The sequence below is a fragment of the Nomascus leucogenys genome, chromosome X (genome assembly GCF_006542625.1).
Source record: "Nomascus leucogenys isolate Asia chromosome X, Asia_NLE_v1, whole genome shotgun sequence".
NCBI lineage: Eukaryota > Metazoa > Chordata > Mammalia > Primates > Hylobatidae > Nomascus > Nomascus leucogenys.
This window is the reverse complement of record NC_044406.1, coordinates 34,903,498-34,927,425: the sequence shown is the minus strand read 5'-3', so window position 1 is coordinate 34,927,425 and position 23,928 is coordinate 34,903,498. Positions and strand designations below refer to the sequence as shown.

Below are 23,928 nucleotides of genomic sequence, written 5' to 3'. Positions count from 1 at the left end.
ACCACACCACACTTATTCCAAAATTGACCACAGTTAGAAATAAAGCTCTCCTCAGCAAATGTAAAAGAACAGAAATTATAAAAACTGTCTCTCAGACCACAGTGCAATCAAACTAGAACTCAGGATTAAGAAACTCATTCAAAACCACTCAACTACATGGAAACTGAACAATTTGCTCTTGAATGAATACTGGGTACATAATGAAATGAAGGCAGAAAAAAAGATATTCTTGGAAACCAATGAGAACAAAGACACAACATACCAGAATCTCTGGGACACATTTAAAGCAGTGTGTAGAGGGAAATTTGTAGCACTAAATGTCCACAAGAGAAAGAAGGAATTATCTAAACTTGGCACTCTAACATCACAATTAAAAGAGCTAGAGAAGCAAGAGTAAACACATTCAAAAGCTAGCAGAAGGCAAGAAATAACTAAGATCAGAGCACAACTGAATTAGATAGAGACACAAAAAACCCTTCAAAAAATCAATGAGTCCAGGAGCTGGTTTTGTGAAAAGATCAACAAAATTGAGAGACCACTAGCAAGACTAATAAAGAAGAAAAGAGAGAAGAATCAAATAGATGCAATAAAAAATGATAAAGGGGATGTCACCACTAATCCCACAGAAATACAAACTACCATCAGATAATACTATAAGCACCTCTATGCAAATAAACTAGAAAATCTAGAAGAAATGGATAAATTCCTCAACACATACACCCTCCCAAGACTAAACCAGGAAGAAGTTGAATCTCTGAATAGACCAATAACAGGCTCTGAAATTGAGGCCATAATTAATAGCCTAGCAACCAAAAAAAAAAATCCCGGAGCAGACACATTCACACCCAAATTCTACCAGAGGTGCAAGGAGGAGCTGGTACCATACCTTCTGAAACTATTCCAATCAATAGAAAAAGAGGGAATCCTCCCTAATTCATTTTATGAGGCCAGCATCATCCTGATAACAAAGCCTGGCAGAGACAAAACAAAAAAAGAGAATTTTAGACAAATATCCCTGATGAACATCCACGCAAAAATCCTCAATAAAATACTGGCAAACTGAATCCAGCAGCGCATGAAAAAGCTTATCCACCATGATCAAGTGGGCTTCATCCCTGGGATGCAAGGCTGGTTCAATATACGCAAATCAATAAACATAATCCAGCATATGAACAGAACCAAAAAAAAAAACCACATGATTATCTCAATAGATGCAGAAAAGGCCTTTGACAAAATTCAACAACACTTCATGCTAAAAACTCTCAATAAATTAGGTATTGATGGGACGTATCTCAAAATAATAAGAGCTATCTATGCCAACCCCACAGCCAATATCATACTGAATGGACAAAACCTGGAAGCATTCCCTTTGAAAACTGGCACAAGACAGGGATGCCCTCTCTCACCACTCCTATTCAACATAGTGTTGGAAGTTCTGGCCAGGGCAATCAGGCAGGAGAAGGAAATAAAGGGTATTCAATTAGGAAAAGAGGAAGTCAAATTGTCCCTGTTTGCAGATGACATGATTGTATATCGAGAAAACCCCATTTTCTCAGCCCAAAATCTCAAATCCCAAATCTAAGCTGAGAAGCAACTTCAGCAAAGTCTCAGGGTACAAAATCAATGTGCAAAAATCACAAGCATTCTTATACACCAATAACAGACAAACATAGATCCAAATCATGAGTGAACTCCCATTCACAATTGCTTCAAAAAGAATAAAATACCTAGGAATCCAACTTACAAGGGATGTGAAGGACCTCTTCAATGAGAACTACAAACCACTGCTCAACGAAACAAAAGAGGATGCGAACAAATGGAAGAACATTCCATGCTCATGGATAGGAAGAATCAATATCATGAAAATGGCCATACTGCCCAAGGTAATTTATAGATTCAATGCCATCCCCATCAAGCTACCAATGACTTTCTTCACAGAATTGGAAAAAACTACTTTAAAGTTCACACGGATCCAAAAAAGAGCCCACATTGCCAAGTCAATCCTAAGCCAAAAGAACAAAGCTGGAGGCGTCATACTACCTGACTTCATACTATACTTCAAGGCTACGGTAACCAAAACAGCATGGTACTAGTACCAAAACAGAAATAAAGACCAATGGAACAGAATGGAGCCCTCAGAAATAATGCCACACATCTACAGCTATCTGATCTTTGACAAACATGACAAAAACAAGTAATGGGGAAAGCATTTCCTATTTAACAAATGGTGCTGGGAAAACTGGCTAGCCATATGTAGAAAGCTGAAACTGGTCCCATCCTTACAGCTTATACAAAAATTAATTCAAGATGAATTAAAGACTTAAATGTTAGACCTAAAACCATAAAAACCCTAGAAGAAAACCTAGGCAATACCATTCAGGACATAGGCATGGGCAAGGACTTCATGTCTAAAACACCAAAAGCAATGGCAACAAAATCCAAAATTCACAAGTGGGATCTAAATTAACTAAAGAGCTTCTGCACAGCAAAAGAAACTACCATCAGAGTGAACAGGCAACCTACAGAATGGGAGAAAAGTTTTGCAATCTACTCATCTGACAGAGGGCTAATATCCAGAATCTACAATGAACTCAAACAAATTAACAAGAAGAAAACAAACAAACACATCAACAAGTGGCAAAAGGATATGAAAAGACACTTCTCATAAGAAGACATTTATGCAGCCAAAAGACACATGAAAAAATGCTCATCATCACTGGCCATCAGAGAAATGCAAATCAAAAGCACAATGAGATACCGTCTCACACCAGTTAGAATGGGAATCATTAAAAAGTCAGGAAACAACAGGTGCTGGAGAGGATGTGGAGAAATAGGAATAATTTTACACTGTTGGTGGGACTGTAAACTAGTTCAACCATTTTGGCAGTCAGTGTGGCAATTCCTCAGGGATCTAGAACTAGAAATACTGTTTAAACCAGCCATCCCATTACTGGGTATATACCCATAAAGACACATGCACATGTATGTTTATTGTGGCACTATTCACAATAGCAAAGTCTTGGAACCAACCCAATTGTCCAACAACGATAGACTGGATTAAGAAAATGTGGCACATAGACACCATGGAATACTATGCAGCCATAAAAAATGATGAGTTCATGTCCTTTTTAGGGACATGGATGAAGCTGGAAACCATTATTCTCAGCAAACTATCACAAAGACAGAAAACCAAATACTGCATGTTCTCACTCATAGGTGGGAATTGAACAATGAGAACACTTGGACACAGGAAGAGGAACATCACACACCGGGGCCTGTTGTGGGGTGGGGGGAGTGGGGAGAGATAGCATCAGGAGATATACCTAATGTAAATGATGAGTTAATGGGTGCAGCACACCAACATGGCACATGTATACATATGTAACAAACCTGCACGTTGTGAACATGTACCCTAAAACTTAAAGTATAATAAAAAAAAAAGATGTGGAAAACTAGAAGAAACTTGAGTGCTGTAAAAGATGGCTTTTATATTCTATCTTTGTTTTGTGCCACCATGAAAAAATGCCTGTGACTCAATAACTTATAAAGAACAAAAATTTATTTCTCACACACCTGAAGACAGGAAAGTCCAAGATCAAGGTGCTGGCATGTTCAGTGTCTGGTGAGGGCCATCTTGCTGCATTCTCCAGAGGGGAGAAACATGGCAGAAGGGTGGAAGAGACAGCTGCTAAGGCTGCATGAAGCCTTTTGAAAAATGGCTGTAATGACATTAACTAGGGCAGCCCTCATGGCCTATTCACTTCTTTAGGGCCCCACTCTTAATAATAATGCATTGGCTACACCTGAATTTTGGAGGCGATCTATTCAAACCATAGGTCAGGAGATCGAGGCCCTCCTGGCTAACACGGTGAAATCCCGTCTCTACTAAACAAAATACAAAAAATTAGCCAGGCGCAGTGGCGGGTGCCTGTAGTCCCAGCTACTCGGGAGGCTGAGGCAGGAGAATGGCATGAACCCAGGAGGCGGAGCTTGCAGTGAGCCAAGATCCCGCCACTGCACTCCAGCCTGGGCGACCGAGTGAGACTCCGTCAAAAAAAAAACAAAAAACAAAAAAAACAAAAAACATAGCATATGTGGATACATTACTGTGTTACTAGATTTGAAAATCATGTTATAAAATTATACGTTATTTTTAAATCTATAGGTAAAATGTAATTCATATAAAAACTCAGTGGATTTTTAAATTTCTTTTTGTAATGCTTAATGAAGATAAAAGAAAAGTGAGATCTTCATAAGTGATAAGCCCAGAAACAGAATTTCTGCCTATATTAATTTTTCTGTGTATTAAGATAGCTTCACATATCTGAATTAATAATATCTAAATGAAAGAAATCATAGAAAATATTGTCAATAAAAATGATAGAGGATTATTAACAGGCTATAACCTATTATAAGAGAAATACCACCAGGGACATAGGAAAAGGAGAAAGGCAAATTATGAAAGAAGATATATAAGTGAATAATAAAAACACAAGAAATGTTAAGACTTATAAGTAATTAAAGGAAAAAATATAGAAAAATTAAGATACTATTCCTTGGTTGCTTGGGTTGATAAACCATAGAATACTAGTGGCAAAGCAAATTGGTACTTTCCTGGGGAGCTGGAGGATAAATGCAAAATTATGAAGCCAGGAGCAGGAGGAAAAAAGGAAAAAAGTAAGTGAATGGAAGTAAATTACTTACATTGAACTTTTAGTCCATATAAGTTGCTCTCACAGTAGAATTACCTCCCTTCCTGTTCTGTAGCTTAAGCAAAAATTTTAATAACTTAATTTACAGACTCTTCATTACCAAGTTATCCAGTCAATTTAATATTCTGACCCCAAACCCTTCTCTTTACGATATTAAAACCATATTTTCGCTGGCCTGAAATTCATGTGTATGAAAAGCCAATTTTCCTAAATGGGTTTTTTCACTGTTGATACTAACCAAGAGTCTCATTGTTATTGAAACTTTCTCTGCAGTTTCAGAAGTGACAATGTTGCAGACCTCATCACCTGTTGGCATCAAGTAGCAGGGAGAGCTATCATAGAATAGTGTAGTTTGAAATAATAGTTTAAAATAGTCACATGCTAAAAAAGAGACAGATTGAAATACATGTGAATTCATTTAAGAGTTTCATTTCATATTGGATAATTTTAGAACAGGCTCTAGTGAAGATTGGTGTATGGAATACAAGGATCTATAATACTGTTGTATGCTTTACCAGTTGGTTCAATAAGAGAATTTTTTTTTATTATTATACTTTAGGTTTTAGGGTACATGTGCACAATGTGCAGGTTTGTTACATATGTATCCATGTGCCATGTTGATTTCCTGCACCCATAAACTCGTCATTTAGCATTAGGTATATCTCCTAATGCTGTCCCTCCCCGTCCCCCCACCCCACAACAGTCCCCGGAGTGTGATGTTCCCCTTCCTGTGTCCATGAGTTCAAACTCAATATTTTTCCAGAAAGCATTTTATAAAATTCAGATGTCTATTTCTGATTAAAAATTAATTTTTGCCATACTATGTTCTTTTTTATATTATCTGCATGAAATCCAGGGCAATCTCTTTAAAATATAAAGTAAGATAAGCATGCTAACCATCACCATTATTATTTATAGAAAGTATACCAAAGAGAAATTAGAAATAAGTGGTGTGACTATGAAAAAAAGACAAATGAATAATTATTTATAGATTAAGATATGAGTATATTCTTGTAAAACTCAAGGCGTGCTATTTTAAAACTCTTAGAATAAATGAGTTCAACCTAAAATAGGATGTACGATGAAAATAAGAAAAACCATAGCTAACGTATCAATCAGCAATAACCAGAGAAAAAGTAGAATGAGGAAAACAGAGAAGACAAACAGAAAATCCTACAAAATGCCTACAGACTCTAAAAGTAAGACTGTAGAACCTACCAGAGAAAAATTACAGAACTTTACTAAGGTCCCAAAATGAGTTTTGAATAAAAAGAGAAACTTAGTTTTATAGCTTGAGTTGTTGGTGGATAGATCCCATAGCCTATATAATCCCTGTAACTGGGATTACAAATATCATTCCATTTTATAAAGTTCCTAGGCACACTACAAAATTCCATCACAGTTATAAAGGCATTTCTGAAACACCAACAGGCCTGCTGTTCTGTAATCTGTCATTGCATAAAGTAATTTATGCCTCTTTGTTTCTGTATATTTTCTGAAAAGGAGGAAGTGGAGGAACATGAGAATGAGTGATGTGTGTATCTGAGGAGGGAGGAGATAAATAGAGAAAGACATTGTTACATCATTGGAGGTGAGGTAAGGATGTGTGCCACCTCCACCATTCCCAAGCTATTGTCAGAAAAATACCATGTTTTAGGACAGGACGGCTATATTTTACAGCAACTAAAATCAAATTAGCAATTTTTATTATGGAAGTTGAGAAAATGTTAAGGTTCTCCTGTCAGAATAAATAGCCAAGAAGAAATGAAAACTTTTGACTCAGGAGAATAAAAATATTAAGGATTTAGTATTCCAGAATTTTAATATGGCATAATATATTTAAATATTTCTCTAAAGTTAATAACTTTATATAGCAATTTGAACTTTATCCACTTTCAGGTTCAATATAAAGAGCGAGCTTTTTTGATTTTGTAGCAGAAGCTCAATAATTGCTAACTGATGTTGGTCTGTAATTCTTCCTAAGTCAGAATAAAAGGAAAGGAGTTAGGACATCAAACTTTGTGGAGGATATTTTATAATCCAGGTCTTTTTATCATTTCTATATTTCCTAGCAACACCTTACTTTTACCTATTTTGTAGAAAAAATATGCCAAGGCCTTGTGTGCTGTTAGACTTTTTTATTAGCATTTTATTTTTAGAACAGTTATATATTTACCAAAAGATTGAGCAGATAGTACAGAGTGTCCATGGGTAGCCCCTCTTTCTTTCACTAGTAGGGTACATGTTTCATGACTGATGAAACAATATTGATATATTATTAACTAAACTCCATAGTTTACATTAGTGTTTATATCGTACAGTTTTACAGCATTTGACAAATGCATAATGCCATGTAACTATCATTACAATATCATACAGAATAGTAGTTTTTACCACTCAAAAACTTCCGTGCATCACTTATTTATTCATACATTCTCTCTACTCCTACTGGAAACCACATATTTTTTACTATCTTTATACTTTTGCCTTTCCCCTAATATCATATATTTAGAATCTAAATTATGTAACCTTTTTATACTTGCTTGAAATACGCATTTAAGTTCACCTTGAAATATGCATGTAAGTTCACCTTGAAATATGCAATTTAAATACGCATTTATGTTCCCTCCATGTCTTTTCGTGGCTTGGTAACTCATTTCTTTTTATCTCTGAAAAATATTTCATTGTAAGGATGTACCACCATTTTTTACCTATTTACCTAGTAAAGGACATCTTGGTTGTTTCAAAATATTGTTATCTTTGAACAAAAGCTGTTATAATCATTTATGTGCACCTTTTCCATAGACATAAGTTTTCTATTCAATTAGATAGTACCAAGGAACACAATATACTTTGCTTTGTTAGAAATCTTGAGATTGTCTTCCAAAGTGGCTTTGTTATGGTACTCCAGAGAAGCAGAAGAAATTCCTTCTGCTTCTCTGGAGTACCCTAATTTTAGTACCCTTACACACACACACATACACACACATGCACACACACACACATACCCATATATATATATATATATATATACATACATATATAATATATAATGAATAATACAAATGAAAGTTTGTGCCCTCTGACCAACATAGCTTTATTTCATCCCCTCACCCCACCCTAATTCCTGGCAACTACCATCCTACTCTCTACTTCTAGGAATTTGACTTTTTTAGATTACATAAATAAATGATATTATAAAACATTTGTTTTTCTGTGTCTGGTTTATTTCACTTAACATAATGCCCTTCAGGTCCATTTATATTGTTGAAAATTGCAAAATTTTCTACATTTTTAAGGCTGAATAATATTCCAGTGCATGTATATACAGCATTTTCTTTAGCCATCCATCAACGCACACTTAGGATGTTTTCATATCTTAGCAATTATAAATAATACTGCAGAGAACATGGGATTGCAGGTACTTCTTAGAGATCCTGATTTGAATTACTTCAAATATATTACTAGAAGTAGCATTGCTGGATCATATGGTAGTTCTATTTTTAATGTTTTGAGTGGCTGTACAAATTTACATTTCTACCACAGTGTACAAGGTTTCCCTTTTCTCCCTGTCTTCACCAACACTTACCTTTTAAAAAAAATAATAGCTATGCTATTGGGTGGGAGGTGACATCTCATCTTGGCTTTGATGTGCATTCACCTGATGATTAGTGTTGTTGATTTTTTTTTCATATACCTAGGGGCCAGTTTTATGTCTCCTTTGAAGAAATGTCTATTCAGGTTGTTTGCCAATTTTTCAATTAAGTTATTTGTTTCTGATAAGTTCTATGAATTCCCTGTATATTTTGAATGTTAATCCTATATCAAATATATGTTTTACAAATATTTTATCCCATTCAGTAGGTTGCCTTTGTATTTTATATTGTTTTCTTTGTGTGAAAATACTTTTTAGTTTGCTGTAAACCAATTTGTCTATTTTTGCTTTATTAGCCTGTACTTTCGGAGATACATGCAAAAAATAATTGCCAAGACCAATATCATGGAGCTTTTTTGCTGTATTTTCCTCTGGGAATTTCACAGTCAAGTCTTATATTTATTGTACTTTATTTTTTATTATTTTAGATTGAAAGGGTACTTGCACATGTTGTTAAGTGGATATATTGTGTAATGGTGAAGTTTGGGCTTCTAGTGTACCCATTATGCAAACAGTGAACATTTTATCCCATAGGTAATTTTTCAGCCCTCATCTACCTCCCACCCTTCCATATTTTTGAGTTGCCAGTGTCAATTATTTCCGCCTACTTGTCCATGTGTATCCATTGTTTAGTTTCCACTTATAAGTGAGAAACAGACTTTCTGTTTCTGAGTTGTTTAACTTAGGATAATGGCCTCAGGCTAAATCCATGTGGCTGCAAAGGGCATACTTTCATTTTTTATGGCCATATAGTATTCTGTGGTGTTTATATATCACATTTCTTTATCCAGTCAACCACTGATAAAATGTCTGCTATTGTAAATAGTGTTGCAGTAAACACAACACACAAGTTTAGGTGTCTTTTTGATATAATAATTTCTTTTCTTTTGGTTAGTCAGGAGTGGAAATGCTATGCTGAATGGTAGTTTTATTTTGGTTCTTTGAGAAACTTCCATACTGTTTTCCATAGAAATTTTACTACTTTACAATATGCCAACAGTGTATAAGCATTCCTTTTTTTCTGCATTCTCAACAACTGTTATTTTTTACCTTAAAAAATAGCCATTCTGACTGCTGTAAGATGGTATCTCATTGTGGTTTTAATTTACATTTCTCTGATGACTAGTGATGTTGAGCACCTTTTCGTAAGTTTTTTTTGTAGCCAATTGCATGTCTTCTTTTAAGAAATGTCTATTCATGTTTTTTGCTCACTTTTTAATGGGGTTGTTTTTTTTCTTGTTGATTTGTTTTGGTTTCTTGTAGACTGTGGATATTAGACCATTTTCAGAGGCATAATTTGCAAATATTTTTTCTCTTCTGTAGTTTGTCTTTTTGCTCTGTTGATTATTTCCTTTGCTGTACAGAAGCTTTTTAGTTTATGTTCCATTTGTGTACTTTTGTTTTTGTTGCATTTGCTTTTGAGGTCTTAGTCATAAATTCTTTCCCTCAATGTCAGAAGAGTTTTTTCTATTTTTTTTGTTGGGATTTTTCTTGTTTGAGGTCTTACATTTAAGTCATAAATGAAACCTGAGTACATTTTTGTATATGGTGAGAGAGAGGGGTCCAGTTTCATTATTCTGAATATGGCTACCAATTTTGCCAGAACTCTTTATTGTATTCAATAAAGCAATATTTCATATCCTTTCTTCACTGTTTATTTTTGTCAACTTTATCAAAGTTCAGTTTTGTATAGGTATGTGGCTTTATTTCTTGGTTCTCTATTTGGTTCCATTCTATGTCTCCATTTTTTTACCATTACCATACAGTTTTTGTTACTATAGTTTTTTAGTATATTTTGAAGTCAGATAATGTGGGGCCTCTTACTTTTTTCTTTTTATGAAAAATTTATTTGGCTCTTCAGGCTCTTTTTTTGTTATACATGTATTCTAGGATTTTTTTCTAATTCTGTGAAAAATTATGTTTGTAATGATAGGAATTATGTTTAGTCTGTAGATTGCTCTTGGCAGTATGGTCATTTTAACTAGTGATACTTCCAGTCCATGAGCATAAGATCTTTTTCTGTTTCTGGCATCTATGATTTATTTTATCAGTGTTTTGTATTTCTCCTTATAGTGATCTTTAACCTCCTTGGTTAAACATATTCCTAGTATTTTATTTTTGTAAATGGCTAGTGTAAATGGGATGGAATTTTTTATTTGTTTCTTAGCTTTAATGCTATTGGTGTATCGAAATGCTACTGACTTTATTTACATTGATTTGGTATCCTGAAACTTTACCAAAATTGTTTATCAAATATAGGAATTTTATGTAAAGTCTAGGTTTTCTAGATATGTCATCAGCAAGCAGAGATAACATGACTACTTCTTTTTAAATTTGGATCCCTTTCCTCTGGCTAGAACTGGAGTATTATGTTGAATAAGGGTGGTGAGAGTGGAGATCCTTGTTTTTTTTGGTTCTTTTTTTTTGGCAAAACTATTTCCTTTTATTCTGTGGAACGTCACTAACGTAAAGTAGACATGTGCATGATTTATGTTAATTTATACACGATGAGAATTAAGGCTGAAAGTGACAACCGGAGAAACTCCTACTATTAGTTTCAGATCTTCTGGGCAGGGGCTGACTCTTGGCTCCCTTATACTTCCTAACTCCCAGTGGGCCGGAATAGACACTGGCCAGACTTTCAAAGTAGCTTCTTGTAGACGGATGATGATCTGTTTAGAATAATCCATTCACCTGTTCTGTTTCAGGGTCCAAATCAATATCATAAAAACAGGGCTGGGTGGGGAGTCCATTGTGCTCATCATTCCTACTAAAGGGTACAGAAAACCAGCCCTGATGCTGGCGTGGATGTCGTGAATGGGCAGAACGAATCCTGTAGGGACACCTTTTCGCTCTGGGTGGTGAGACAAGGACAAGTGTGTTTTGGCCACGCAGATAGGGAGATTCCCAAAGCCCTGCTTTGTGTAGACTTCAGCTTTGTGTGGAGCTTTGAGGAGTAATTCAATGTTGTCTGCTGCATAGATCTTCTGTGCAATGATCCTGATTTTATCCTCAACTGGGAGCTTGAGATCATAAAGGAGTTGGAAGCTGCTGGGTGCTTGTTCTGCTCTCTGGACAGCCTGAACCAGGGCTAAGGCACCCTTGCCCCCTTCTGCCCAGTGAGTGCACTTCACGTATCGAAAGCCCTATGTTCTCTGGAAAGGCAGCTGATGAGGTCCAGCTCAGTCTCTGTATCTGTCTTGAAGCCGGAATACCAGGATTTGATGTTAAAAATCTTTTTTATTCCAATGTCTGCTCCAAATCCCACTTCCATCACTACAAACCCTTCTGGGCCAACAAGCTAGAGTGTGATCCAGTCTGCAATTATAGAGGAATTGCTGTGTGCGATGTTGGCAAATGGGCCGGCATGGACAAACACTGGAGTGCCCTCCAATGTCTGCATGAGATTGGGCTTGATTGTGTCCTTCATAAGCACTATCACTGCACCACTCACCCCCAGACCTTCAGCGCTGATGGGCTCTCCTTTCTTACTGGATGCCACCACCATTTTGCCCAGTCTCTCTCTCCTATCTTCTAGAGAAGTGGTGAGAGCCAGGACAACCATAATTTCACTGGCCACAGAGATATCAAACTGGGCCATCCGTGTGTGACTTTTCTTCGTTGGAGCCTGTCCAATCGTGATCTTCCTCAGGAATCCATCATTGGTATCCAACACTCTTTGCCAAGCTATGGTTTCTGGATCAATGTCCAATCTTGCAAATCTGTTTATCTCTTCATCTATCAGTGTGATAGAGTCAGTCTTGTCAATGCCTAGTCTGTTTAACCTTTGGATGTGGATATCAGAGAACTTTCTCACTCCATTTACTGATGGCACCAAATGATTAAAGACAGCCTTGTCTGTCTGGGTCAGTTCATGAAATATCTGAGCATCAATGGCTGCAGCAACAAGGTTATTAGCTACAGTGATGGCATGGATGTCACCTGTGAGGTGGAGATTAAACTCTTCCATAGGAATGACCTGGGAGTAGCCGCCTCCTGCAGCACCACCTTTTATTCCAAAGGTGGGGCCCTGAGAAGGCTGTCACATACACACAAAAATGTTCTGGTAGAGATGGGCAAGAAGGGCTTGCACCAGCCTGATTGTAGTCATGCTTTTCCCTTCTCCCAGGAGTGTTGTAGTTATTCCAGTCACCACCTGATATTTCCCATCAGGCTGGTGCTTCAGGCGTTCTAGTGCTGACAGCAGAACTTTGGCCTTTGTTTCACCATATAATTCTACCTCTTCAGACAGCAGACCAATTTCTCAAGCCAGCTTACCAATGGGCTTCGGTTTACAAGATCATGATATATCAATGTCACTTGGAACAGGTGTCTTGAGGTTAAGGTTGTTATACTGAATCATCCACTTTCCTGGCTTAAATTTCTCCAGGAAATTCTTGGCACTCTCTACTGTGCTCTGCATGAGCATTGCAACCGTCGTGGGCCCTAAGCCGCCAGGAACAGGCCTCGTCGTATGCCACATCGCCCACAACTTTTCTCCCATTTTTTTTTTTTAACATCTGGGACATAATTGATTCCACAGTTGATGACTATTGCCCCAGGTTTGATCCATTCCCCTTCAACCATTTCAGGCCGACCAGTTGCAACCACCAGGATGTCGCCTTTATTTACCTCCTCATCCAGATTGGCAGTCTTGGAGTGGCAGGTGGTCACTGTGACATTGTTCCACAGAAGCAAGTCATGCATTGGGGCCCTGACTATTTTACTGTGCCCAACCACCACAGAATGCCTTCTGGCAATCTGCACTCCTGTCTCTTTGATGAGTTCCAAGCATCCTTTAGGCATACGAGGAATGAAACAGTCATTTAGGTCACCTCTAGCAAGTTTCCCAGCACTGATGCTAGTCAATCCATCCACATCTTTTTTAGGTGCAATAGCATTGATCACACCTTCAGTATATTCTCTGAATCTAGAGGTAGCTGCACTATGAACCTGTGTATAGTAAGTCTTCATTCAAAGATATAATGTACTTGATCACTTCAGATTCTGTGGTTGTTCTTGGTAACTTAATGTCAGTGGCTTTCATCCCAATCTCTTCAGCAGCCTTCAGCTTCACATTATATAAAGATTGGAATCATCTCTGTTGCCAGCCTGTAATATTGCCAGGCCTGGTGTGAAACCAGGTACTTCTCCTTCAACTGAGTGACTTGATTCTTCAGTCTTGCCCTTATTTGTGCAGAGATCTCCTTCCTTTTCAGGATTTCTGCTGGTGCCATGGCCTTTATTAGTCCGCTGCCCATGATAGACACCACCAATATCCTGTTCAGTTCTTAGGAGGGATGCTTTAACCTTATCCTCATTCAGTATGATGTTGGCTATGGGTTTGTCATAGATGGCTTTTATTAATTTGAGGTATGTATTTTCAGTGCCTAGTTGGTTGTGAAGAAATGTTGGATTTTATCAAGTCGTTTTTCTTCATCAATTGAGATGATCATATAGTGTTTGTTTTTTATTCTGTTTATGAGGTTAATTACATTATTGATTTGCATATGTTGAACCATCCTTGAATCTCTGGGATCAAACCCACATGGCTTAATATATTGTTTGTTTAAATATGCTAATATTTTATTGTGGATTTATGCATCAATATGCACCAGGTATATTAGCTTGTGAGGTTTTTTTATTCTTTCCTTGCATAGTATTTGTATCAGGTGCTATTGCTTTCATAGAATGAGTTAGAGAGGAATTGTTCTTCCTTGATTTTTTGGCATAATTTTAGTAAGATTGGAACAAGTTCTTTGTATGTCTGGTAAAATCCAGCTGTGAATCAATCTGGTCCTGGGCTATTTTTGTTGGATATTTTATATTACAGATTCAAATTCATTACTTGTTATTGGTCTGTTTAGGATTTCCATTTCTTTCTGGTTCAATCTTGGGAGGTTGTATGTTTCCAGGAAGTATCCATGTTTTCTAGGTTTTCTAGTTTGTGTTCATAATAGTCTCTGATGATCTTTTCTGTTTCTGTGATATTGGTTGTAATGTCAACACTATCATTTCTGATTGTGTTTATTTGAGTCAGCCATCTTCTCAATTAATCTAGCTGGTGGTCTATCAATTTTTTCTATCCTTTCAAAGAACAAACTTTTCATTCTAGTGATTGTATAATTATTTTAATCTTAATTTCATTTAGTGCTGCTCTGGTGTTTGTTATTTCTTTTATTCTACTTGCTTTAGGTTTAGTTTTTTTTTCTTGTTTTTCTAGTTCCTTGAAGTGGAACATTAGGTTGTTAGTTTGGGATTTTTCTCTCTTTTTGACGAAGGCATTTAATGCCATGATTTTTCCTCTTAATACTGCTATTGTTGCATCCCAGGAGTTTTGGTATGTTGTGTCTCTATTTTTGTTTGTTTCAAAAATATTATTTTATTTCTGCCTTAATTTCATTGTTTACCCAAAAGTCATTCAGGAGCAAGTTGTTTAGTTCCCATGTATTTGTGTTGTTTTGAGAGTTCCTCTTCATATCGATTTCTACGTTTATCCCACTGTGGTCCAATTAGATACTTGATATAATTATTATTTTTTCAAATGTATTGAGCCTTGCTATATGGCCAAGTGTGTGGTTAATTTGGGAGGATGTTCTATATGCAGATAAGAAAATGTATATTCTGTCATTTACATAATATTGTCAAATGTTATGTAAATATCTATGCAGTTCATTTGGTGTGGGTCCAATTTAAGTCCAGAGTTTATTGATTTCCTTCCTTCATGATCTGTCTAGTATTGTCAGTGAGTTATTTACGTTTCCCACTATTTTTGTATTGCTTTCTGTTTTCTTAGGTCTGGTCATATTTGTTTTATGAATTTGGTCTTCCAGTATTGGGTGCATGTATATTTAGGATAGTTACATTTCTCATTATATAATGCCCTTCCTTGTTTTTTGTTTATTTTTGTTTATTTAAAGAATAGCTCAGTTTTCTGTTCCATTTATGTGATATATCTTCTTCCCCCTTTTGCTTTTTGTCTGTAACCTTTAGGTGGGTATCTTAGGCAGCAGTTAGTTGGTTCTTGCTTTTTCATCCAATATGCCAGCCTATATCTTTTAAGCGGAGTATTTAGGCCATTTACATTCAATGTTAGTACTGATATATGAGGTTCTGTTTCTGTCACATTGATGTTAGCTATGTGCTTTGTAGTCTCAATCATGTAATTGCCAGATAAGATCTGTGAGTTTTGCTCATGTGCACATGTGACATGTGCTTTTATGATGTCAGTGTCATTTTTTTGTTTCCATATTTAGTACTCCTTTGAGCATTTCTTGTAGGGCTGGTTCAATGCTGAATTCCCTTAGCATTTGCTTATCTGGGAAATACTTTACTTCTTTTTCATTTATACAGCTTAATTGGCAGGATATAAAATTCTTTACTGACTTTTTTTTTTTCTTCACAGAGGCTAAAAACAGGCTGTCAATCTATATTGGCTGGTTAGGTTTCTGCTGAGAAGTCCACTGTTAGACTAGTAGGATTTCCATCATAGGTGATTTGATGATTCTCTGTAGCTGCTTTTCTTTTCTTTTTTTATTTATGATTATACTTTAAGTTCTAGGGTACATGTGCACAATGTGCAGGTTTGTTACATATGTACACATGTGCCATGTTGGGGTGCTGCACCCATTAACTCGTCATTTACATTAGGTATATCTCCTAATGCTATCCCTCCCCCCTCCCCCCACCCCACAACAGGCCCCGTTGTGTGATGTTCCCCTTCTTGTGTCCAAGTGTTCTCATTGTTCAATTCCCACCTATGAGTGAGAACATGCGGTGTTTGGTTTTCTGTCTTTGCAATAGTTTGCTGAGAATAATGGTTTCCAGCTTCATCCATGTCCCTACAAAGGATATTAACTCATCCTTTTTTATGGCTGCATAGTATTCCATGGTGTATATGTGCCAGATTTTCTTCATCCAGTCTATCAAAAGGATCTAGAACTACAAATACCATTTGACCCAGCCATCCCATTACTGGGTATATACCCAAAGGATTATAAATCAATCTGCTATAAAGACACATGCACACATATATTTATTGTGGCACTGTTCACAATAGCAAAGACTTGGAACCAACCAAAATGCCCATCAATGTAGCTGCTTTTAAGATTTGTTTTTTCACATTGAACTTGGATAATCAAATAATTATATGCCTTGATGATATTAGTCTTCTGTAGTATCTCACAGGTGTTCTCAGAATTTCTGGTATCTGAATATCTACAACTCTAAGAAGATCAGGAAATGTTTCCTGAATTATTCCATCAAATATGTTTTCCACATTTCTTACTTTTTCTTCTTCTCCCTCAGGATTGGCCATGCATTGCAGATCTGGTTGCTTTACACAACCTTATATTTCTTGAAGATGTTGTTCATTTTTTTGTTTTTATTTTTTTTGCAGTTGCAATATTTAATAGACTGAAACAGAGCTCCCATAAAATGGGAGGTGACCCAAAGGGGGTTGCCGTTGACAGCTCGAATGTCTGGGTTTTATATCCCGATCATTGTCCCTCCCTCTGTGCTCTCAGGTGATAGATGATTGGCTATTTCTTTACCTCCTGTTTTAGCCTAATTAGCATTTTAGTGAGCTCTCTTTACTACCTGACTGGTCAGGTGTGAGCTAAGTTGCAAGCCCCGTGTTTAAAGGTGGATGCGGTCACCTTCCCAGCTAGGCTTAGGAATTCTTATTCGGCCTAGGAAATCCAGCTAGTCCTGTCTCTCAGTCACCCCCTCTCAACAGGAAAACCCAAGTGCTGTTGGGGAGGTTGGCTGATGATCTCTCTCACTGCTTCCTGCTGAATTGGGGCATAGTAGGGCTTGTGCCGTTGAGATTTTCTTTGGAGGGATGCCTTCGATGTTATCAACATCAGAGCATGGGCTAGCAGGCCGGTCCAGGAATCCACGGTAGATCTTAGTCATGGACTGCATCTGGGTCTCCATTTGAAGAATGATTTGTAGTTTTACAGCTTTGATTCTGGAAGAGACAAACTTAACAAGGAGGTTAAAGATACAGGGATTGAAATGTATGTCCTGCAGTGCAGGGGATGTCCAGTAAATAATAATTTGGCCATCTGATGGGTGCTATCAATGCCTAAGTGAAAGGTTTGGTGAAGGGTTTTAAGTAAATTCCATGGGTTAGCTGCAGACAAAAGTATTTTCCCTTCTTCGGTGGCTAGCCATCCTGAGGAGAGGAAACTATGTCCTTGTGAGGTTCCCCATTCTCTTTCTATTGCTGAGTACTGGGGCTTGGTTTCCCGGAGGGGATTACCCCATACTAGGGGTCCTTCTGTAAGCATTTCTTATGGAGAGTCCTGCCTTGTGGCTCTTTTGGCTTTAATATCCGCTTGGCGGTTCCCTTCTATTTCCCTTTCCTTTCCTTTCCTTTCCTTTCTGATGACCCCAGCAGTGTAAGATTGCCACCTCTTTAGATTCTGTGCAGCCAATAATAATCTCCTAATGGCTTCCTGATGTTTGATAGGTGTTCCTTCAGAAGTTAGGAATTCCCTTTCTCTCCATATTGCTGCATGGGCATGGAGGACTAGGTAAGCATACTTAGAGTCTGTATATATATTTACCCTTTTTCCTTCTCCTAATTCTAGTGCCCGAGTGAGGGCTATTAGGTCTGCCAGCTGAGCACTAGTTCCTGGAGTGAAGGGATTACTTTCAAGTATTCCATTATCACTGACCACTGCATAATATGCTTTTTAAAGTCCTTTTTCTACAAAGAAACTTCCATCAGTATACAAGTTGAGGTCGGAGTCAGTCAAGGGAACCTCTAGAAGGTCCCCTCGAGTGGTGTAGGTTTGAGCAATTACTTGTTGGCAGTTATGTTCTATTTTTTCTTCATTTTCTGGAAGAAATGTGGCTGGATTAAGAGTTGCACAGGTGTGCAGTTGCAGCACTGGTCTTTCAAGTAATAGAGCCTGATATTTAAGCAAACGGTTGTCTGACAGCCACAAGTCTCCTTTAGCAATGAGTATGCCATTCACATCACGAGATGTCCACACAGTAAGATCTCTTCCCTGTATCATTTTAACTGCTTCAGATACTAAGACTGTTACTGCTGCCACTACCCATAAATAATGAGGCCAATCCTTTGCCACTACGTCAATTTCCTTACTCAGGTATGCCACAGGTTACAAGCGGGTCCCTCGGACCTGTGTAAGGACTCCTAGAGCTATTCCTGATTTTTCTGTGACATATAAAGAAAAGTCTTGCCCTGTTGGCATGCTTAACACTGGGGTTTGGGTTAGGGCCTTCTTTAGGGCCTGGAAAGCCACTTCTGCTTCAGATGTCCATCTTACTAAATAGGTATTGGCTTTCTGAGTTTTCTTAATTAGTGTGTATAACGGCCTGGCTATTTCACTGTACCTGGGAATCCATATTCAGCAGAAGCCTGTTACGCCAAGGAACCCTCTTAGTTGCTTTAGGGTTTTGGGATGAGGATAAGCCAGTGTAGGCTGGATGCATTTCTCACTGAGGGCCCTGGTGCCTTTGGATAATTTTAGCCCTAAGAATTTAACCTGCTGTTAGCAGAGCTGACCCTTTTGTTTGGAAACCTTGTAGACACAGGTGGCAAGGAAATTTAAGAGCACTTGGGTGGGGCTGGGCGCAGTGGCTTATGCCTGCAATCCCAGCACCCTGAGAGGCTGAGGCGGGCAGATCACAAGGTGAAGAGATTGAGACCATCCTGGCCAACATGGCGAAACCCCGTCTCTACCAAAAATACAAAAAAATTAGCTGAGTGTGGTGGCAGACTCCTGCAGTCCCAGCCACTTGGGAGGCTGAGGCAGGAGAATGGCGTGAACCCAGGAGGTACAGCCTGAAGTCAGCCAAGATCATGCCACTGCAGTCCAGCCTGGGCAACGGAGCGAGACTCTGTCTAAATAAATAAATAAATAAGCACTTGGGTGGCTTGATGGCACAAGGTTTCTGAACGGGCAGCTGAAAGTAAATCATCCACATACCAAAAGACAAGAGTGTCCAGGTATGAGAACTGGCTCAAGTCTTGGGCTAATGCCTGGCCAAATAGATGGGGGCTATCTCTGAACACTTGGGGTAAAACAGTCCAGGTGAGTTGAGACATTGGGTTTGAAGGATCTTCAAAGGCAAACAAGAATTGAGAGTCTGAATCTACAGGGATGCAGAAAAAGTCATCCTTAAGATCCAGGACTGTAAACCACTCTGCTTCTTCTGGTATTTGGGAAAGCAGAGTATAAGGGTTAGGTATAGCTGTATATAGAGGGACAATGGCCTCATTGATAATCCTGAGATCTTGTACTATCCTCCACTGTTGGTTGGGTTTCTGTACTCCTAAAATTGGAGTATTGCAGGTACTACTACCCAAGGCCTTGGGCTTTTAGGTCTTTAACAATCTTTTGGAATCCTTGTTGGGCCTCGGGTCTAAGGGGGTACTGCCTTTGGTAGGGAATGGAGGTGGAATCCTTTAGTTTAACTTGAACAGGATGGGCATTCTTTGCTCATCCATAGTGTCCTTCTGTTGCTCAGGCTTCAGGATTAATTCCTTCCTCAAGCAGGGGACAACAAATGGGTGTTCCCTCTCCTATGTTCAGGTGTATAATCTCCCCTGGTTTTGCTAGAATGTCTCTCCCTAACAAGGGAGTGGGGCTTTTAGGCATAATTAGAAAAGAATGTGAAAAGAGTAAAGTTCCCCAGTCACAACTTAGTGGCTGGGAGAAGTATCTAGTGACTGGCTGTCCTAGGACCCCTCGGATGGTGACAGATCTGGAGGACAGTTGGCAGGGACAGGACAGTAAGACTGAGAAGGCTGTGCCAATGTCCAGGAGACAGTTAACCTCCTGGCCCTCAATGGTCAAGCATACCCGGGGCTCTGTGAGGGTGATGGTATCGGCTGGCACTTGCCCCAGGCACCCTCAGTCCTGCTGCTGGATCATCTGGTTAGTGGCTTCTGACTCAGAGGGCCTTCATCCCCTGAGGCAGTGGGCCTTCCAGTGATTCCCTTGACATAAGGGGCATGGACGAGGGGGCGGCTTATTTCTACTCAGACAATCTTTTTTAAAGTGTCCTTGTAGACTGCACTGGAAGCAAGCCCTATTAGGCACTCAATTTACCCAGCCTTTCCATGTTCCAGAGCCTCCAAATTCCACTTGCCTGAGTGCCATGACTAAAGCGGTGGCCTTTTTCTTATCACATTGGTCCTGTTCCCCCTGTTCCTCCTGATCTCTATTATAAAAAACTCAGGTTGCCAAGTCCAGTAGGGTTTCTAAATTTTGCTCCGGGCCTAAGGCAGACTTTTGAAGGTTTTTTCTAATGTCTGCAGCTGTCTGAGTGATAAACTTATCCTTTAAGATTAGTTGGCCTTCAATAGAGTCAGGTGACAGAGAGGTATGCTTCCTCAATGCCTCCCTTTGTCTCTCCAGAAAGGCAGTAGGATTTTCTTCCTTTCCTGTGTTATAGTGGACATCATTCAATAATTTATAGGCTTCTTCCTAGTTTCCCTTAGTTCTTCTAGCACGCAAGTTAGCAAATGTCTGTGGCACCAATCTCCATGTCCTGATTCTGCATCCCAATGAGGGTCTACACTGGGAACTGCCTGGTGGCAGAATTGTTCTGTGGGGAACTGTTCTCTTTCCTCTGTTGTCATCCTATCATTGACCTGACTGAGATAGCAGAGATTGACAAACTCTTGGGCTGAGTTATGGTGGCACTTCTCTCATTTGGGGTTAGTGTCTTATCTAGCAGTAGCATTATATGTCTCCATATCAGATCAAAGGATTGTCCTAACCCTTGTAAAACATCAATATAGCCATCAGAGTTATCTGAGAATTTACCTAGGTTTATTTTAATTTGCTTCAAGTCTGAGAGGGAAAAAGACACATACACTCTGACTGGGCCAAATTCTCCAGAATACATCTTAGGGGCATTTTTGCCTTGGGGGGAAGTTTCCCATCTGAAAAAATAAAACATAGGGATGCCAGCACCCCTAGTAATTTTCTGATGGGCATTAGTCTTACAGCATCCTCTATGGTCCTAATGCTTATTCCTTTTCAGGGTGCGTAACCACCCATAGACCTCTGCTTATTGGATTAGTTACACTCACTGATGTAGCAGTCCTGCACCTGTTTTCCTGCCTTTCTTGACCACAAAGAAAGGGATCCAGGCTGCTGGATTCTAGTGGTCCTTTACCAGCGAGCCTGACTTTGCCTTTGCACTCAGGAGTGAGTTCTAGAGCTGGGCTGGGTTCCTGAGTATTTCATAATAACCCAGTTGCCCCATCAAGATGCATTCCTACAAACAACAGTTCTTATGCAAATTCATTTCAGAGAGGGTGTGAGTAACCTTTTGAGTCAGGATTGAGATAGAGTTTTTTGATTCTGTAAGTATTTTAAGGCTTGGCTGAGTGCAAACATCTCGCACGTTTGAGCAGACCAATTATTAGGCAATTTTCTTAACTCTGCCTCCACAAGAGTTTCCCTCAATTATTGAATACCCATTGTGTTTTTTTCTCAATCACCTGGGAGGAACCATCTATTGTCCTGTCCTGAAGGGAGTCCCTCCTAGGTCTGGTTGGACATTTGTATGGTAATTAAGATTTAAGTCCCCTGTTAGGAAATCTGCTGGGTTAACGGAATTTTCTGTGGTTAATGTTAAATTATTTTTATCTAACAGAATAGCCCCATACTTTAAGATTTTTGAGTTAGTAAGCTACCTTTTTTGCTTTTTGGACTTAGGATAGTTCTGAACTGGTGAGGTGTGCTCACAATGAGGTTTCCTCTAAAGGCTAATTTTCTACTTTCTTCTGTTAGCAAAGCAGTTGCTGCTACAGATTGAATGCATTTGGGCCATCCGCAGGTTTCTGGGTTAAAGATTTTTTATAGAAAGGCTACTGGTTATCAGTGGCCTCAGTGCTTTTGGGCTACATCCTTGTTTACACTGACAACGAAGTGGTATTGGAGTGTTATAGGGTCATGGAGAAAACTTCCGGTTATCAATTATAGGTTTTTAATTTACCCTGGCTTTTAAAGAAATAGGGTACACTGTTTTTTCTTTACTACTTCTATCTTTCTCTTTCTCTCTTTCTTTCTCCTTTCTGTCTTTGTAGATGAATTTTGGATACAGTGGAAGGACGTTTGCTCATTGCCCCCATTTGCCACTATATGAATATGTGCCTCCCTTTTATTTACTCAATTTGCTTTCATCCTGATCTATTATGTTGTTATAGACCCAGTTCCAGTTGTTAAAGTACTGGGTTATCAGTTCTAAGGCCCTGGCAAGGGTGGTAGGGAATGGGTCCCACATAACTGCTCATGTCAAGAGTTGTATGCCTAAATTGGGAGGGACACCAGGGACAAGACTCCCTGGCTTCATAGCCTAGGGGCCTAAGGATGCAGCACAGATCTTCCTTAGATCCCTTTGGAGATATAACCTGCTGTAATACTTAGGAGAGGAAGTGAAGGTCTGAAGCATTAGTATCTAGGAGGCAGGGATCAGAGGAAGTAGATTCAGAGGTAATGAGAATCTGGGGGCTACTCTTTCAGGAAAGTCATGGTCCAGACCCAGGAGGTATGGGTCAGAAGGGAAGGTAGGGGTGCATGCATGGGTGACTGTTAAGTAGAGACTTCTAGCTGTGCCATGATCTCAACCTGCTAATGCCAGGAGTTCGGGATGACAGCTTTCTGCCTCTAGTTGGCCCTCAGCTTCCCCAGAAAAATTGAAAGTGGAAGCTGGTTCCAGGCAGACCAACGCTCCCAACCCTAGAAAGCCCCTTCCCAGATAGCTTCCCACCTGAGCCTTAAGTCCAATGGCCACGCTAATCGTTTTTAACCAGCTGACAGGTGCCTGGTGTTTTCCTCCAATTCTAAGGAAGGATAGGACAGAATAGCAAGCAAAAGTGGTCCAATATTACTCACCACTTTGGAGGTCCCTTCATGGTCACCAAATGTTACCGGGGGATCCTTGCTCCCAGAGCTCCCAAGATGGTGGCAGCCTGCTTCAAAGATGGTGGCAAGCCTCGTGTTCTCTGACCTGGGGTTCTTGGCCTCACAGATTCCAAGGAATGGAATGTTGCACCATGCAGTGAGGGTTATAGCTCTAATAGAAGCTGTGGGTCATGGAAGAGAACCGTGGAACCCAGCAACTAGTGTTCAGCTTGATAAGGATGAACCCAGGCACTTAGCCATGCAGGAACAATGGTGAGCCTTTAGCCTGATCGGGAGCGGCAATGGGCACCTCGCTGGATCAAGAGTGCAGTGGACACCCTGCCAGATCCAGAGGGGTGGAAGTCAGTGGCAGGTCTGCGATGGTGGCAAACAGCAGTGGTGGATGGTGAGTCAAAGCTCAGCTCCAGCCATAACAAACACGGACCAGAAGAGTGTGCAGTTGTAAGATTTAATAGAGTGAAAACAGAGCTCCCATAAAATGGGAGGGGACCCAAGGGGGGTTGCCACATTTTTTAATTTTTTTTTTAAATTTTTCTTGGACTGTGTTAATTTAAAAGAACAGTCTTCAAGCTCTGAAATTCTTTCTTCTGCTTCATCTAGTATGTTATTAAAGTTTTTGACTGTATTTTGAAATTCATTTAGT

At 39.1% G+C, this 23,928-nt stretch overlaps 1 protein-coding gene and 1 pseudogene across 1 annotated transcript in view; one reads left to right on the top strand and one right to left on the bottom strand.

The window, feature by feature from the left end:
- Positions 1-23,928, top strand: part of FAAH2 (fatty acid amide hydrolase 2) — a 218,276-nt gene that overhangs the window by 106,516 nt on the left and 87,832 nt on the right. The window lies entirely within an intron of this gene.
- LOC105738113 lies at positions 10,638-13,640 on the bottom strand (annotated as a pseudogene).